Source organism: Nansenia antarctica (assembly GCF_963989245.1).
Source record: "Nansenia antarctica genome assembly, chromosome: 3".
In the NCBI taxonomy this organism is placed as follows: Eukaryota; Metazoa; Chordata; class Actinopteri; order Argentiniformes; family Microstomatidae; genus Nansenia; species Nansenia antarctica.
In genome coordinates this window covers 60,387,371-60,406,541 of record NC_137688.1, presented here as the reverse complement: position 1 = coordinate 60,406,541, position 19,171 = coordinate 60,387,371, and positions in this window count along the sequence as shown.

Below are 19,171 nucleotides of genomic sequence, written 5' to 3'. Positions count from 1 at the left end.
TGATGTGAGTCAATCCTCCACAAATACATTTTCTGCACACACATGCAAAGACAAGAACACTTACGCACAAATAACCACACATTCCGTCCTCCTTGTATGTACAGTAATCATTTACAATCTTAAAATATTGCCTACCATTAACCTGCTTTTGCTTTCCTGAAACTAACACACACCTACACTGTCCTCTACAACTGATGCTGCATAAGCCTAACACTAACAGACCTGAATCAGCTAATGGGTAGTGGATAGTGAGTTGGACTGGTGATCAGAAGGTGATGAGTTCAAATCTCACCTGGGAACACCACCACTAGTGTGTCCTTGAGTAAGGCACTTAGCCTAAATTACTCGAGGGGACTGTCCCTGTAATCTAATAATAATAATTGTAAGTTGCTTTGGATAAAACCTGCTAAATGGTTACAATGTAATGTAGGGATGCTTGGTGGGGTAGGGTCCCTGGTTTGATTCTGGCTGTCAACATATCCTGCATGCCATCCTTCCTGTCAATCTCTACTGTCTCTATCCCATTAAAAGCAGAAATAAAAAGTAATGTAAAGCCAAAAGGCCTCAAGCCCTGGATTCATAGGATCAGGTGTGTGAATAATAATAATAATAATAATAATAATAATAATAATAATAATAATAATAATAACCTTTTATTTGTATAGCACTTTTCTTGCAAACGTGCAGCTAAAATGCTGGGCTAGACCATAGATGTGCCACCCTGTGTGTCCTCAGGACAAGGAATGGAAAAAAAACACCTAGGTTTCTTCGCAGTTTCCTCATTCACACAATGTGCATGTGGTCCCCTACTAAGGCAAGAAAGTGTTAGTGTAAGTGTGTAAGAGTGCCACTCTGCTACTATGGCTCTCTGTTGTCTGCCTTCCATAACAAAGCCATCTGTTCAGAAACATTCATTCAAGTGGGCCTTTTGGTACAACACTTGCTTAGTAATCCCATGAGTTTTTCTTATCTTATCTAAAACATATTAGTCCAATGTGAGTGTGAGGCCATGGTGAGGAAATGCAAAGGTCAGGGAAGAAGCTAGAAACGATTTACATGAATGCCCATACAAGAACTCTACAACAACAAAAAACAATAAAACATCTAAAGTATCACAAGTAGTTCCTAGTTACTGTATGCAAGGATAATGAGCAGCCCTTTCACACACCATCTGTGAATGACACTGATCATGAAACAGTCTCACTGAGTCTGTTTCAGTATTTGATCGACAGACTTGATTTGAATGGGGGACGTGCATAAAGATGTTGTTCCTACAATTTGAACGTCTTTTAACACAAATTTTCTACAATTATAAGAAAACGGTGGTATCACAACATATACTAGCACAGCCTTATACTGTGGTACCTGTGTGGAGGAATAATGTCAGCGATGGTAAGCACTGAATGCCGTCGCTCCATTTTTTGGAACATTCACCATTACCAGAAATGAAATGAGGTTTGGGTTGTTGCATCATTTGTTTGACATTGTTTCTTGCTTGAAGTGAAATGTTTGCTCTGCTAAAATGTACCATCAAACTTCACAGTGGAAAGCTGGTATTACTAGATTTATGGGATAATGATAACCCTGGTTAGGTCACCCAACCAGAACAATGGATAGTGCAGCTGAGACTGAAACTAGAGACTAATTAAATCAAGCTCTAGTCATAATCAATGCTGTACCACTACCTTTGAAAACGACAAGCCATTGACGCACACACTATACTGAGTGAAATGCAATATGTAGCTGAGGGCTTTGATATGGCTAATTAAGATTGTAATCGTCTCTGGGTTTGGGCTTATTGTGGATTGCAATGCTGCAATTGGAGCCGCCAATTATGCAGACAACGAGCAAACAACAAAGACAAAGAAAAATCATCATGAGCTGTGGTCAATGAAGCGCACATATGTCCTAAAATTGTGCTGTAAACCTTCTCAAACTATCTATCTGACAAAAACAAGTCAAAACAAGTACTGTAGACAAAACAATGCAGGACTGTTATTCCTGCTACCCCAGAGGATAGACACTACACTGTTAACCCCACTTTGCCCTTTGAGAATACAATCACTGGAAGCTCCATACTAGTTAAAGTGGTTTGTGGCTCCTATAGTAGTGGCTCTACCTCTGTGTATTGGTGGGAACTGTAAGGCCTGAGCTGGCAGAATGTCCAAATAAATCTACCACTTGATGTGAAGGCATTCAACCGAGGACAATAGCGTAGCAAGGACAGAAATAGCCTGGACAGTAGCCCTCTCAAAACAAGGAACGAGGCTGCATTTCTAAATTCAGACAGTAGTAAAAGTGTAAGAGTAATTTAAAGGTCCACATTAGTCATGTTGATGGTTTTTTTAACTGATATGTGACATTCTGGGGCTGTACAATGTTATTGCACAATTATTCAAGTCTGAAAATGGCCATTTAGGTATGTGTATTTTGGGCAATACATAATATTTTCTTAGGGCCTCCTAAAACAGTTTCCCACATGTTGTGACGTATGACATTTCGTTTAGCTATAGAGCTCCAGTGTGATGTTGCTAGCCTGTGTGACGTGGCTAGCGCCCAGAGTCAAACATAACCGTCCGAACCCTGTTCACTGGCTTTTCTGCGACTGAGTCAAACAACCGTTCTACACATTTTATTGAAAATTGCTCCTAGCTTTATCTGCCATTACTTTCCCAAATAGCTCTGTGAATGACTAATGTCACCACTCAGTGCTTTTTTTCAAGAAAATCCAGGAAGAAAACTGGCCCGGCCTGGGCCTTTAACACAGTTGGCCTATTTGAAAGTCACACTGGCTTTGAAGTGGTTCCAGACGCTGCATTTGAAAGAGGGGAGAGAGAGGCATATGACAGCAGCTGGTGAAAGCGGGAACTAGTCGGCAACCGATCAAAATGTTCAGACTTTTATTCTGAAAAATGTCAATAAATGTCAACGTTGTTGAAAATCAATAACACACTCGCTAGTCAAGTCAAAATATTGCAATGCAATGCACTAACTAGGTAGTAGTGGGGATTACTCACCGAATGCAATATTTTGGCTTGACTAGCGAGTGTCAGTGATTTTCAACAACGTTTACATTTATTTAAATTTTTCAGAATAAAAGTCTGAACATTTGGTCAGTTGCCGACTTGTTCCTGCTTTCACCAGCTGTTGTCACATATGTTGTTTATGTTTTGTCTTATTTCAGAAGAGGGTTGTTTAAGTTTCAGTGTCAGTGAAATTGGGTCAAGTGGAGATCAATTGCTCATGATTATTATGTTGGCTGGCATGAGCAGTTAAACCTACCTGACCCCACTCCCCAGACACAGAATATTAAACAATGGCTAATTCCCACGTTCCGTTGCTAAAACATAATTTCTGTTATGTTGTCATTTTTTCTCTGATTTATTCGAATGATTAATTTAAGTGTACAACCAGACAGGGAACATGATATGATGCCAGAATTACATTTTCATGCCTTACCATTGCTACTATTAGAGGCACCAGGCAAAAAAGTGTTCAAAAAAGTGTTTTGGATGAAAAAAAGCTGCCTCTTTCATGTCTTCCAGTCAGTCACTCAATTAGATAACACAGAGAGACAGCCAGAGTTTCCCACGAGAAGGGAGTGAGGCTGTTAGAAGATGTTTCATGGTGATGTTTCATGCTACAAGTAGTTGAGGTCACTCCAAAACGGTGGACAGACAACCAGGATAAAGTCTTGTCTACAACATCATTTGGATTCTCACACACCAGCTGACAAGGTAGGCATAATATTTTGCTGTCAGGTCTGTGCATTGCAAACATAGTTTCGGAATTGAATATGTAACAAATGAACAGAAAAGGCAATTGTACAACGTTGCAATCCTAAACAAATCCTACAAATCCTTTCACGCCTGCGCCCCCCAGTACCTAACTGACCTCCTCCCCCAGCATACCCCTTCCCGGAACCTGCGGTCCGCAGACATGTGCCTGCTATCCACCCCCCGCACCAACCTACGGACCTTTGGGGACAGAGCATTCAGCGTGTCTGCACCTACTCTCTGGAACTCCCTCCCCACAGTGATCCGCAATGCCCCCACCTTGGACTCCTTCAAACTAGCCCTCAAAACCCATCTGTTCTCCAAGGCATTTGGCCCCTAGTCATTGTTTTAGTTTTTAGTTTTCTATTTTGTCTGTCCGTTTTCATCCCCCTGTACAGCGTCCTTGGGTTTTTGAAAGGCGCTATATAAATTAAAGTTATTATTATTATTATTATTATTATTATTATTATTATTAAACACAGCCCAGATTCAACCGCTATATATTCTGCCAATACCGTAACTTGATGCACAGGAAAATGTAGCTCACGGAATAGTGGAGGGGAAGGGAATGCTGTCTCAGGACATTGGGCACGGGGAGAGGGAAAAGATGGAACGTTTTGGGATCAATAGCTCAGGCCTCTATCCAGAGGAAAAGCCTGGCATTTTGTGACATTTTCAGTCCAACTGGTAAATGTCAGGGAGGGCTAGCCGACCCCAGCCACTAATAGCATGCCACAGAAATCCACGCAAGCCCTCCATCTCACTAGCCTAGTTTTCATTCATCTATTTGTTTCAGTGAAGGGTTTCTGTGGTCCACTTCTGTGGTGCCTCTTTCTGCAATATTGGCCATTAGTCCATACGGCCTCCGACACTAAGGCTGGATTGCACCAACGTGGTTTAACTTTTAAACTGGTTTAAATAAAGGTTTATCTACTAATCCTGTTGCCCCAAACTTTAAACCTATCTTAAACCTAGTTTGAATTTAATCCTGGTTTAAATCTAAGCCTCTGGTAATCCAGGTTTAAACCTGGTTTAAATCAAGTCTGTTGCACCAGTAGTTTTAAACCTCGATTAGCAATTACATTTATACCACCCCTGGAGGAGGTTTATGTTAGATTTATTTCACTGACAACATGGCTGCGTATCTTCGCAGGATGGGAATAAAGGAACAGGTTTTTTGTGGGAAACTTCAAGACAGATTAAACCCAATTGAATTGTAATAAATGTTAATAATACTTTTAGCATGATATCATTTTATATTGATATAATAAGTGCATAATTCAATAGTGAGTTTTCCCAACGGTATAGCTTTACAAAATACTGTTTACTGTCATACAGTGTGGTGCAAAACATTAGGCACCCCTGATTTAAATGTCTGTTACAATTAATCTCCAAGTGATTGAAAGCAAACCTGAACACTAAATGCTACAAAGTTAAACATGACACCGTTCTGCAAATTTTAAAGCAAGTTTTCTTTTTCTTTTCATTTTTCAGAGTTTTTAAATGATAAAAAAGGAAAAGGGTCCTGTGCAAAAGTTTGGAAACCATTTTGGATTATTCTTTGTTACCTTTTGAGGGCGGCTGTGGCTCAAGTGGTAGAGCCGGCGTCTAATGATCACAAAGTCGGCAGCTCGCAGCGGTTCGAATCCCCGGTGGACCACGTGTTGAAGTGTCCCTGAGCAAGGCTCTAAACCCCTAATTGCTCCAGGGTCGCCTATAATGGCTGTGACCCCTTGCCTAGATGAGTCAGATGATCAGCACGGCAATTGATGGAGCAGCAGCGCTGGCAGGACACAAGCTACAAAGCTGCATCTGTGGATGGAAAAAGATAACATCAGAGAAGGGTCTCAAGATCCATCAGGGCAGGAAAAAGTGCTTGCATCCAGTGGCAGGACAACCACCACAGTCCACAGGATATCCGAACCCCAGACGAAGCTCAACCAAATACAGATCCACCAAGGGGCATGAGCCCAGAGCCCAACCTTCCACAACTAGCAGCAGAAAGGAAGATGGATGGACGAAAGCCTCAAATCCTGTGGCCTAAATCCTGCTAGAAGAAATGGTGGGAAACCATCAACACAGACCTCGTCCATCTTCTAGAAGGGTTGAAAGGAGGTGTTGAAAGAAAACTGGAAAAGATGGGAGAGAACATTTACAGCTACGGGGAGGAGAGATTTGGGTTAAAAAGCAAGAAGGAACCAGCCGCCAAGCTCAAATCCAGGAGACAGCAAGAAATTGAAAGACTTGTGAAAGAAAGAAGGCTGGAAAATAGTGGAGAAACTCCAGGGAAAACATCAAATGGGCACGAATGGAGATCAAACCCAGCAAATCTCGCAGCATCTCAATTGCCAAGGGCTGGCTCACCAACGAGAGTTTCTGCATTAATGTAGAGCTAATATCAACAGTCCAGGAGAAGCCCATCAAAGGCCTTGGACAATTGTACAATGCGGAGCTCAAAGACGCCGAACAGGTGGAACAACTCAGGCAAGATACAATCAGTGGCCTGAGGCAAATCAACAACACTGCTCTCCCAGGGAAGTTGAGCCTGTGGTGCTTTCAGTTTGGGCTGCTGCCGGGTCTCATGTGGCCAATTACCATCTACGAGGTCACTCTATCCCATGACAAGCGGCTGGAGAGACTGGTGAAAAAAAGTGGCTTGGGCTACCAAGATGCCGCAGCAGCGTAGGGCTGTATTGGAATGGAGCCCTCTCTCTGCCAATCTCAAGCCTGGTGGAGGAGTACAAATGTGCCAAAACAAGGCTGGTCATGACACTCACGGAGTCCCGGGATCCTTTCGTAAGAGGTGCTGCCCCCACCCTAGCAACAGGGAGGAAATGGAAGCCCGCTGTAGCAGTAGCAGAGGCAAAGGCCGCCCTCAGACACCAGTACATAGTGGGCCACGTCCAACATGGCAGAGGGGGCCTCGGATTGGGAGCAACAACACCCACATGGTAGTTCTGTTTTATGTGATACATCTATGTCCTGTAGTTCTGTTTTAAATTGTTTATAACATCTGAGGCCGTATTTCCCTGTGGATTTACTTGCCCAGGGACTGCTGATGCAATTTAGCTACCCAGCTAATTCAGGGAGCGTCAATGACTGTCCATTGTCCCTTTTAAATAAAAGAAAAAAAAAGGCCACTCCAACTGAACGCTGGCAACTGGTGGTGGAGAAGGTGCGCCACCAGGAAGAAGCAGATAGGTGTGCCAGCGCAGTCTCCCAAGCCCAGCAAGGCCGCTGGATGAGGTGGGATGGCGTAGAGAGGAGGAAAATCACATGGAGTGAGATATGGAACATGGATTCTAACAGGCTACGTTTCATCATCAGAGCCACATATGATGTCCTTCCCTCTCCAACAAACATACATCTCTGGTTTGGAGAAGATCCGGCCTGTCTCCAGTGTGCAGCCCCGGCAACCCTCAAAAACACCCTGGTGGGTTGTAAGACCAGCCTAACTCAAGGGAGATACACCTGGCGCCACAACCAAGTACTGAAATGCCTGGCCTCAGCATTTGAGTACAAGAGAGTAGCAACCAACTCCATGCCCCTAAATGCCCAAACCACTTTCCCACACCCAACATCCTTCATCCGGGAAGGAGAGAAAAAGCGGACTAACTCCTCACTTCCAGACACAGGTCCACTGAATGCAGCCAGGGATTGGGAAATGCGTGTCAACCTAAGCCAGAGGCTCACCTTCCCATCCCACATCACAGTGACCAACCTGCGCCCCCAGATCTGGTCCTCTGGTCCAACTCCTGCCGGCGTGGCCTCATCGTTGAGTTGACGGTTCCTTGGGAGGATGCCGTCGATGAGGCATACAAAAGGAAAAGGATGCGGTATGCCAACCTGGCAGCTGAAGCAGAGGAGCAAGGCTGGAATGCAAAGGTGTGTCCAGTGGAGGTGGGATGTAAGGGGCTTTGTAGCCAGTTCCACCACAAGGTTCCTGAAGGAAGTAGGCATCAGAGGGCAGGCCCAATGGAAGACAGTTAAAGAACTTGCCGCTGTCGCCGAAAGGAGTAGTCACTGGCTGTGGCTGAAACGAAAGGAGACAGTGTGGGCTGCCAAATGACCACATCATGTCACCATTTGACACACACCCCCGGGTCTGATCATCCTGTGTTGGGCCGAGGGTGTACAGGTGGTCTTCACCGAATCCAACCCCACCCAAGAGGTCATCTTCACACCCACTCCGGGTAAGTTGCATGCTGAATCTTCAGGGATTGTAACACCTAGTCCTATTAAGCAACCTGGACTTGCTTTCAATAATAGTGGTCATATGTCTTTATTCCCTGTGTTTTACTGTAGTACTCATGTTCATTCATTCATGTTCCCTGTGTTTCAGTCCACAAACAATATTAAGAAACACATTTGGTTAGAAAGTAGTCAGACACATTTGAGGTCGCTTGCTCTTTGTCTAACACACAGCCCGAGCCTGACACACAATTCTAAAAACACGCACACTGTCGGTGTGATGATAACTCTCTCAACCCTCCCACTTTGCTACATCAGTGGGCTATGAACACATACTTCCTCACACACCCATCACACACACTCTCCCTCTCTCTCTCTCTCTCTCCCCCACTGCCATGTCATTGTAATGGGTGCTCTCGCCCAGGCACACTTGTCAGATGCCTTGGCTCTCTCTCTCTCTCTTTCCTCCTTCCTGACTGTCGTCCAGCCCTTTGTCCTTTTAGCTCCATAGCCCTGAACATGGCTCCCTATGAATTATTTGTGGCAAGATCATAGCGATGGCTCACGCCTCGTTAAGCAGCGTACGCATGGCCTAACAGCTCCACGCCGCGCCGGGTCATGTTCCAAGCCCGGCCGTCTGCCACATCACTACAAAGACGAATCCCCTGTTGCCCTGTCGCTCATGCCACCTTAATTGCTGAAAAGATAAGGTGGATTAGTACGTATTATTAAGCTACTAAAGAAAGGATAAACATAGTTTTTGTGCAAAGATGTAGGTTATTGTTTTAATTACAAAAGATGAGGTGCATGAGAAGGCTACGTGTTGAAGAATCCTATATTTGTCTGTGTGTATAGCTAAAAGAAAAATGCTGGATAGCTTCCTGACTATTTTGACATGGTTTGTTTCTAAATCAGCTGAAACTACACCAATTATGTCGACATTGAAAATAGAAATGCTCTGATCTCTGATCAACATTTGTTGTTGGGTAAACTCAAGTTGTTTCTCTGGAGGTAACAATAGAGCATTACCTAACAAACAAACACACACACACACACACACACACACACACACACACGCACATCCATCTGTGTGGGTGACTGCCCCAGAATGTTTCATGCCTCCCTCTCCTCCAAAGTCATTGACCTATGAGTCATCTGGCCACCCTTACACTAATCCCTTGAGTGGGTGTTGGGTATGATAAGCAATAAACACACACACACACACACACACACACACACACACACACACACACACACACACACACACACACACACACACACACACACACACACACACACACACACACACACACACACACACACACACACACACACACACACACACACACACACACACACACACACACACACACACACACACACACACACACACACACACACACACACACACACACACACACACACACACACACACACACACACACACACACACACACACACACACACACACACACACACACACACACACACACACACACACACACACACACACACACACACACACACACACACACACACACACACACACACACACACACACACACACACACACACACACACACACACACACACACACACACACACACACACACACACACACACACACACACACACACACACACACACACACACACACACACACACACACACACACACACACACACACACACACACACACACACACACACACACACACACACACACACACACACACACACACACACACACACACACACACACACACACACACACACACACACACACACACACACACACACACACACACACACACACACACACACACACACACACACACACACACACACACACACACACACACACACACACACACACACACACACACACACACACACACACACACACACACCGTAACCAGGATTAACTGCATATATCATCTAAGGCAAGCCAGTGGGAGGTTTGGATGCTCAAACTGCCCTCATCTCTTGTCATAAGATGATTCATAATGGGATCTCTGATATTATTTCAGCCAGAGAGACGCTACAGTGGAGCCCTCATTGTTGTCCTTAGTGGAACTGGCTGTAACACAAATGTAACCAAACATTACCTGTGGGCTTTTGTGAATGTGTGTATGTGTATGTGTATGTGTGTGTGTCTGTGTGTGTGTCTGTGTGTGTGTGTGTGTGTGAGTGTGTGTGTGAGTATGTGTGTGTGTGTGTGTGAGTATGTGTGTGTGTGAGTATGTGTGTGTGTGTGTGGGTGGAGGCTGTGTGACGGTAGCTCAGATGAGTCACTCCTTGAGTCACTGAGACCAGTTACAGGAGCACTCTCTCTGGGGCTCAGCAGTGCCTTGACTATCAACAAGGCATAACCCTCACACACACACACACACACACACACACACACACACACACACACAGACACACACACACACACACACACACACACACACACACACACACACACGTTGGTCTCTGTTTGCTTTCCTGGGAGGTGTGGGTGGCTATCATTCTCTTACTTATAGTGTCAAATGCGAACCTCTCCCTCCCTTTCCCTTTCTCTCTCTCTCTTTGAGGTTTCCTCTCATCCTCCTCCCTCAGTCCTCATCCTCATCTATCAATTGCACAGGCAAATACAGTACAAGATAGCTGTCTGTTTTAAGACTATCTAGTTCAACTTGGACTACTGATACCTGTCTTGTGTATTAGTAATAGTGTGATAGCTGTCTGTTTTAAAAACAAAGGCTTCAGAGTAATTCTAGTGAAACTACCAGTTTCTGGACCTAAGTAGGTGCTAATTTGTAGTAGGAGGAGACTTCTATCTCCCCTATATAGTAGATAGACCAGGGCCAGGGGGATCATACATGTGACTAGTGAGAACACCTGTCAGTCGTTCTCATTAGTGCTCGTTAGTGGGGAGGGGCTACAAGCCTGCTAGTGTCCATAAATATCTGGCCTGTCTGAGAGCGACAGCCTCCTGACACTAAGACTCGTGACAACAAGACAAGGGAGTCTATCTGTGGGAGTCCATCGAGGAAGGCCTGAGAGGAAGCCAGGGTACTAAGTACCTTCTCTTCCAGTTGTTTGCAGTGCTGCTGTCTTCTCTTGTTACATCGGTCTACTGAGTGCGCTTAGCAACTCCTAGTTCCGTTGGTTCTTTAGCCCTCTTCCCCTCTACGGACTTTTATCACAATGTGCTTTCTCCCTATTCCTGTTCTTCTGACACTCAGGAGGACACCTAGACGCTACATCCACCCTCGCAACCCTTCCAATCTCATCTACCCACCTTCTTCTACTGACCATGACTTTATCGCCACAGGCGGTCTCTGGAATTGCCAGTCAGCAGTCCGGAAAGCTGAGGCTATATCTCAGCTTATGCATCTCTCATGGCCCTCAATTTCCTCGCTCTCACTGAAACCTGGATCACACCTGAAAACACAGCTACACCAGCAGCCCTCTCTGGCGCCTACTCCTTTTCTCATTCCCCTAGACCCTCTGGTCGAGGGGGAGGCACAGGACTCCTCATCTCGCCCAAGTGGTCACATACTGTCCTTCCCCTGGCACACCTGTCTATATCCTCCTTTGAATTTCATGCTGTTTTTGTCTCCTCCCTAGTCAAACTCCACATTGTTGTCATCTATCGCCCCCCAGGCCAGCTCGGTGACTTCCAAGGCGAGATGGATGGCCTTCTCAGCTCCTTCCCTGACGATGGCACTCCGCTTGTACTACTAGGTGACTTCAATTTCCAATCAGAGAAGTTTCTCTCATCAGTACTTGACCTTCTCCTTTCCTTCGGCCTTACCCTGTCCCCCTCCCCTCCGACTCATAAGGCAGGCAATCAGCTCGACCTTGTCTTCACCAGATCTTCCCACACTTCCAACCTTACTGTTACCCCTCTTCCAGTTTCTGATCACCACTTTATATCCTTCTCCCTTCCCCTCAAAACCTCCTCTTCCCTGTCAGCCCCTAACCACTTAAGACCCTCTCGTCATAACCTACGTACCCTATCCCCCATCACCCTCTCTTCTTCTGTCCTATCCTCCCTACCCTCTGTTGAATCCTTCTCCCTTCTATCCACTGATGCAGCATCCTCAACCCTCCTGTCCGCTCTCACCTCATCCTTCGACACCCTCTGTTCACTAACCTTGAAGCCAGCTCGATCCTCTCCTCGAGCTCCCTGGCTCTCTGAAACGCTACATGCTTGTAGACTAGAGCTCAGAGCAGCTGAGAGGAAATGGAGAAAAACTGGCCTTTCTGATGACCTTAACCTCTATCACTCTCTCCTTTCCAACTACGCCTCCTCGGCATCAGCTGTTAAAGCATCCTACTATCATTCCAAAATACATTCTTCTGCCTCTAATCCTAGAAAACTGTTCTCCACTTTCTCCTCACTCCTTAATCCACCTCCTCCCCCTCCTCCTTCCTCCTTGTCTGCCGATGACTTTGTCACCTACTTTGAAAAAAAGGTGGACAACATCAGCAGCACCTTTTCCCCTCCTCCTACTAACGATGCTAACACCCCTTCCAAACTCGCTCCTCGACACTCGGTCTCTGGCTTGTCATCTTTTTCCCCCCTCTCCCCCGATGAGATTCTCACACTTATCACATCAAAGCGGGCAACCACATGCCCTCTCGATCCCATCCCCTCCCCTCTTCTCCAATCCATTTCCGCCGACATCCTTCCTTACCTTACCACCCTAATCAACTCCTCCCTATCCACAGGATCTGTCCCAGCGGCCTTCAAAATAGCCAGAGTCAAGCCTCTCCTCAAGAAACCTACCCTTGACCCATCATCTGTCCACAATTACAGACCTGTATCCCTTCTCTCCTTCCCTTCCAAAACCCTTGAACGCGCGGCATCTAAACAACTGACTGACTATCTCCGGAAGATGGAACACTTAGACCCCCACCAATCCGGCTTCAAGGCTGGGCACTCCACTGAGACTGCGCTCCTTGCTGTCACGGAAGCCCTCCACTCTGCTCAAGCTTCCTCCCTCTCCTCTGTTCTCATTCTCCATGACCTATCTGCTGCCTTCGACACAGTCAATCACCAGATCCTTCTCTCCATCCTCTCAGAACTGGGCATCTCTGGCACCGCACACTCCTGGTTTTCTTCCTACCTGGCGGGCCGCTCCTACCAGGTGACCTGAAGAGAATTGCTGTCTTCTCCACGAACCCTCTCTACTGGGGTACCCCAGGGTTCTGTCCTAGGGCCCCTACTTTTCTCTCTACACCAAGTCTCTTGGCTCGGTAATCTCTTCACATGGGCTCTCCTACCACAACTACGCAGACGACACTCAACTCTTCCTGTCCTTCCCCCCGTCTGATGTACACGTAGCAACCCGTATCTCTGCATGTCTCGCTGACATTTCAACATGGATGGCTGACCACCATCTCAAGCTCAATCTTAACAAGACCGAGCTCCTCTTCATCCCTGGGAAAGCCTGCCCTCTCCAATACTTCTCTATCACAGTGGAGAACTCTACTGTAACCCCCTCCCTGACAGCCAAGAACCTTGGAGTGATCCTGGACAACCGACTATCCTGTGCGGAGAACATTGCAGCAACGGCTCGCTCCTGCAGATTCTTCCTCTACAACATCAGAAGGATACGACCATTCCTTACCAGAGAGGCAGCGCAACTCTTGACCCAGGCACTGGTCATCTCCCGCCTGGATTACTGCAACGTACTCCTGGCTGGGCTCCCCGCCTCCGCCATTAGACCTCTGCAGCTCATCCAGAACGCTGCTGCCTGGCTGGTATTCAACCTCCCCAAACACTCTCATGTCACCCCTCTCCTTCGCACCCTGCACTGGCTCCCGATAGCAGCTCGCATTAGATTCAAGACCCTGGTGCTTGCATATCAGGCAGCTAAAGGGACAGCCCCTGCCTACTGGAAGGAAATGGTAACCCCCCAAACTCCAGCCCGCTCACTCCGCTCCTCCACCTCGGCTGGCCGACTGGCCCCACCACCTCTGCACAACAGTTGTGCTGCCCGATCACACCTCTTCACAACACTGGCTCCCTGCTGGTGGAATGAGCTCCCCACGGCTGTCAGAACGGCAGTCACTACCCATCTTCCATCGTAGACTGAAGACCCATCTCTTCAGGTTACACCTTAACTGCTCCTCCTGAGACATCTTCTGCCCCTCAGCACTACGTCGCCTAAAGACGCCCGCTTTCCCCTCTACTGTGTCCCTAAGAACTTCTATTCCCCCCCTTGTACTGTTTCTCTGTTCCTCCAGTATTAAAAAACAAACAACAAAAAAACTAGGTTTTAGAAGAAGGTGACAGAAGAAGGTTTATCCTTCTATCAATGGCCCCGGGCCGAGCTAGATTACTCTTCCTGCCACGAATGGTGGACTGATGATTCACATGCTTAGCATTCAAATGTATTGATTGTAAGTCGCTTTGGAATAAGGCGTCTGCTAAATGCCAAAAATGTAAATGTTTACTATGCCCCTCCCCTCTGTGTAGTTGACTATGCCCCTCCCCTCTGTCTGTCTGTCCAATTTACTATGCCCCTCCCCTCTGTCTATATTATACTATTCTCCTCCCCTCATTTTGTCTGTCTAGGATCCTCTCCTTTGTCTGTCTGGTCAGTATAGCCCGTTCTCAATTGTTAGAAACTTGATTCCTTGCATTCCTTTTCTCCTCTTCCTACTCAAACTGCATTGGAGAAGTTATAGGGGGTTCGCTTAGATATTGTCCTCCAATGCTTTTTGTGAGTGGAGGACCGAGGAGAGGACGTGAGGAATCCAGTTTCAAACAGTTGAGGAAGGGGGTTAGAGGGTTGGGGATGAATGGATAGGGCATAGTAGAGATCTGTCTTCTGAGTCTTTTCCTGTTGCCCTCCACACTCTCTTTCTAGTCTTCTACACTCCTCCCCTCTCTTTCTAGTCTTCTACACTCCTCCCCTCTGTCCTTCATTCATACCTGTCTTTTCTCTTTCCCCTCTCTTGTCTGTTCTTCTGGTTTAAGATCCCCTACTGTTTCCCTGCATCACCAGCATTTATAGTATCAGTTATATTCACAGTGAGTCCAGAAACACACACACACACACACACAAACACACACACACACACACACACACACACACACACACACACACACACACACACACACACACACACACACAAACGCACACACACACATACACACACAGCTTTTGAGTTTAATTTGGCCTTTTTATGAAAGTGTGACAGGGACAGATTTAGGACTAGTGGGTCTCGCCCTGAAACGTTCCACATTCCATCAGTGGGACGGTAGCGGCGGGGCAGATAACGGCTCCCACCGGGCCAGATGGCTGTCCATGTACTTGAATGGCCAACAAAAGCCTTTTATGACAAGGGGCAGAGCGATTTGTAGATCTAGGAGAGTAGGTATTAAATCTCTAACTGGAGGCTCCAATGGTCTAAACTTGACCATGTGCCCTCACAGTTGAAAAACGTCGCACTAAAGTGCCCTTTTGAGTGGCAAAATTAGAGGATGTGCCCTATTGGCTGCCCTTCCAATGGTCTAAACTTGACCATGTGCACTGATGGGGTCCCATGTTGTGCAGTAGGTGCCCTATTTTTCTTTTCGCCCCTGCCCTTCAAACAGCCTGAGTCCGCCACTTTAGTGTGACGTTTTTCAACGGTGGGGGCACATGGTCAAGTTTAGACCATTGGAGGGGCACCAATAGGGCACGTCCTTTCATTTTCGCCACTCAAAATGGCATTTTTGCCACTCAAAAGGGCACTTAAGAGAGATGTTTTTCAACCGTGGGGGCACGAGGAGGGGCGGTCGCCCCCCCTGCCCCCCCCCTGAGTCTGCCACTGGTTGTATATTTATTTATTTATGGTGTACGGGCACTACTGTGTGTACAGTACCTATGTTCTGTCAATACAGACTTAAGTGCCTCTATATAGGAAACTTCAGTTAATCAACTTAAAAAATGTTTTTACTTGAATTGAGTTTGAAATCATGTTTCACCAGAGAAACAGTTAATCTACTATAGTATAGTTAATGTAGAGGTTGTAGAGCAGGGGTCACCAACTATATTTGTCCAAGTGGCAGAATTTTTCAAAGCATACACTGTGGGGGCCGGACTTTAATATATATACGTATATATATATATATAATTATTTTATTTAGGCATACTATTGTATATAGTACTATTAGCATATTACTGTTTAATATTTTCATTTTCTTACTAAATTAATGTTATTAATGATTATTAGCCTATTATCAGTGTGAACAGACTCCTGACACCTATTATCCAACCAGCCACCAGGGGGCAATCGAGATATTTTGGCGTGCTGTGTGTCAAACTAAGTGGGGATCTGAAAGAGGTTATGGACAAAACAATGAAAATAATTAACTTCATCAGAGGAACTTCCAGTACGCAGCATCGCCTGTTCCGCAAGTTTGTGCTGGAATCTGAAGCCATTCACGAGGACCTCCAGCCTGATTTTAAGAAGTTGGCGTCAGAGGGGAGATGTTAGTTCTCTCATTAAGTATTGCAGACATAGGATTTTATTGTTGCTATGTTAAATGGCATGGTTTATTCATTGTTAAAGTGTAATTTAATGACCTGGTTATTACCGTTTTATTTGATATAGGCTACAGATGCCAGGCGATACCAGGATGCCGCGGTGAACGTTTGACTGACCGACTTGAAAACAACATTTCTGGCAATGAAGGCCTATCATTTGCCATGCTATTTTTTTTATTTAAGTGATGTTAATCTTTTTCATTTTCTGACTGAGAAGTTAGTTATTTAAGTCACTGTTAATGTTACGAAATGTTAAACAAGAGCAACAAAGAGTGAAAAATAAAATAAAACGAAATGTTAAATAGGCCTATGAGTAGGCTATGTGAAAAAATAAAATACAACGAAATGTTAAATGAGAGCTATGAATTTGTCCTCATTCTTGCATGAGAATAGCGCTACGTCTGCCGCATTCCATTTAATAAAAGAGGGGAATTAGTTTCAGCTTCGCTACTGCTATTTAGTGCCCAACCAGAAGCAAGGCTGCAGCTTTGTGAATGAGGTAGGTCTGACTCCTCCTGCATTGTAAGAACTATATGAATCTATGATATATGTTCTAAACGGTATTTCCCTCATTTCCGAAAGAAAAAAAAAACGTTAAAAAAACCCCGTAAAAACATGAATATTCGGCGGGCCCGATGGAAAGCTTTGGTGGGCCGCATCTGGCCCGCGGGCCGCCTGTTGGTGACCCATGATCTATAGTATGTAGCCCCATTTGTGACTAGACTTAATTTGGGTAAATGTAAAATTGCCTCACGTTATCTGCTACTTATTTAGTTTTGAGATACAGTAAAATGGAAAGAATTACCATGTCTCAGCCATTTCACAGTTTCAGTCAGCATTCCAAAACATTGCCACTGGGAAAAATACTTGGAAAAACAACCCGCATTCACATCAGCTTTGCTGTCATTAACATCATTTTCTAATAATCATCCTATTTATTGTCCTTTAAAAAGATGAGAAATGGGGCGCTTAGGTGGCGTAGCGGGTTAAGCGTCGATCATGTAACCGCAGGGTCCCCGGTTCGATTCCAGCCAGGGACATATCCTGCATGTCATCCCTCCTCTCTCTCTCACCCATCCTTCCTGTCATAATCTATACTGTACTGTCAATAAAAAATATGAGTGGGACTGCCCCACTCAGAAAAAAAAAAGAGAAAAAAAAAGGTGAGAAATGTCACAACAGCAGGATAGGTTGATAAGGTTTTTTTTCCCTTTCCTAACACCAGGGGAGCCACCCCTCCTAAATTTCGTTGTTTGGTACCTGTACTGTAGCAATGACAAATGAAGTCCATTCCATTCCATTCCATTCCATTCCATTCCAAAGTAGTAATGTGGTAAATGAGGCTCGGGACCAGTGATGCCGGTAACGCGATACTAAGTAACGCGATACTCTAATCTGAATACTTTTCCCAGTAACGAGTATTCTAACGCGATACTATTTCCAAATCAGTAATCAGATTAAAGTTACTTATTCAAGTGGCTGTGCGTTACTATTGCGTTACTACCTCATAACTTAGGCTAAATGCAGTATTTCTTTGTAATGTTCGATAGTAAACAAACATTTCTCGCGTCTTGGGGAGTGACGTCAGTGCCCACGTTTTCAACACGAGGTTACTATGGAAGGCCATGCCCGCAAAAAACGGCTCTCGACTATCGCGAGATTGCAGCAGAATCGCTCACGTGTATCACCACGCTGATTGCACAGTGTAAACAGAAGCGTAGCCTACACAATGGAGCGAGAACAGAGATATGCGTTAAATAGCTGGAAATATAAGGATTATTTTGAGTTTGTGTCAGCAAAGGATGACAAGAACATAAATGTTGATCATTGATAAACTAAATTGATAAGACTCACCCAGTTTAGGATTAGGATTATATTAGGATCATATCTGAATGGTCAGGGTAGGTTTTAGGTTTTGTGAAACCACTCCGTGCTAGTTACTGTTAAATAAAGATTATATTTATTTTATTGTTTAAAAACAAGTATTTATGTTGGGTGAGGCAAAGAAAGACTCTTTATTTTGTTGTTTTAAGTTATTGTTTAAAGTTTAATTATGTAATTTAAGTTACTGTTAAAATAAAGTGAGTTTTGGCAAAACCAGTTTTCATTTTTATGTTGCGGGGGGGGGGGGGGGGGGGTCGGGTGCCTAGGCAGCTGCCAATAGTAACTAAAAAAGTAACTAGTAATCTAACTTAGTTACTTTTAAAATCAAGTAATCAGTAAAGTAACTAGATTACTTTTTAAAGGAGTAATCAGTAATCAGTAATCAGAATACTTTTTCAAAGTAACTGTGGCAACACTGCTCGGGACACACAAAACATTTTTTTTTTTTTTCCATCAACCCCAACCCCAACCCCTAACCCCTAACAACCTCACAGAGGGTCAGATAGTATGTCTTCATCACCTAATGGTTCACCTAAATTCAGGCTGGGAAAGCTGATCCTAGACCTGCCTCCAGGCCCCTCCTGCTGTACACCTGGAGCAATGCCTAAATGACGGGGACGTTGTGTGTGTGACTGTGGCACTGAACCACAGACCATGCAGCACCTCCTGATATGCCCCCTGCTGGAGCAGCCCTGCACAGCATTGGACCTGGCAGAGTTCAATGAGAAGGGACAGCAATGTGTTCAGCTGTGGTTGAACCAAATCTAGCCAAGCCGTGTAACTGACT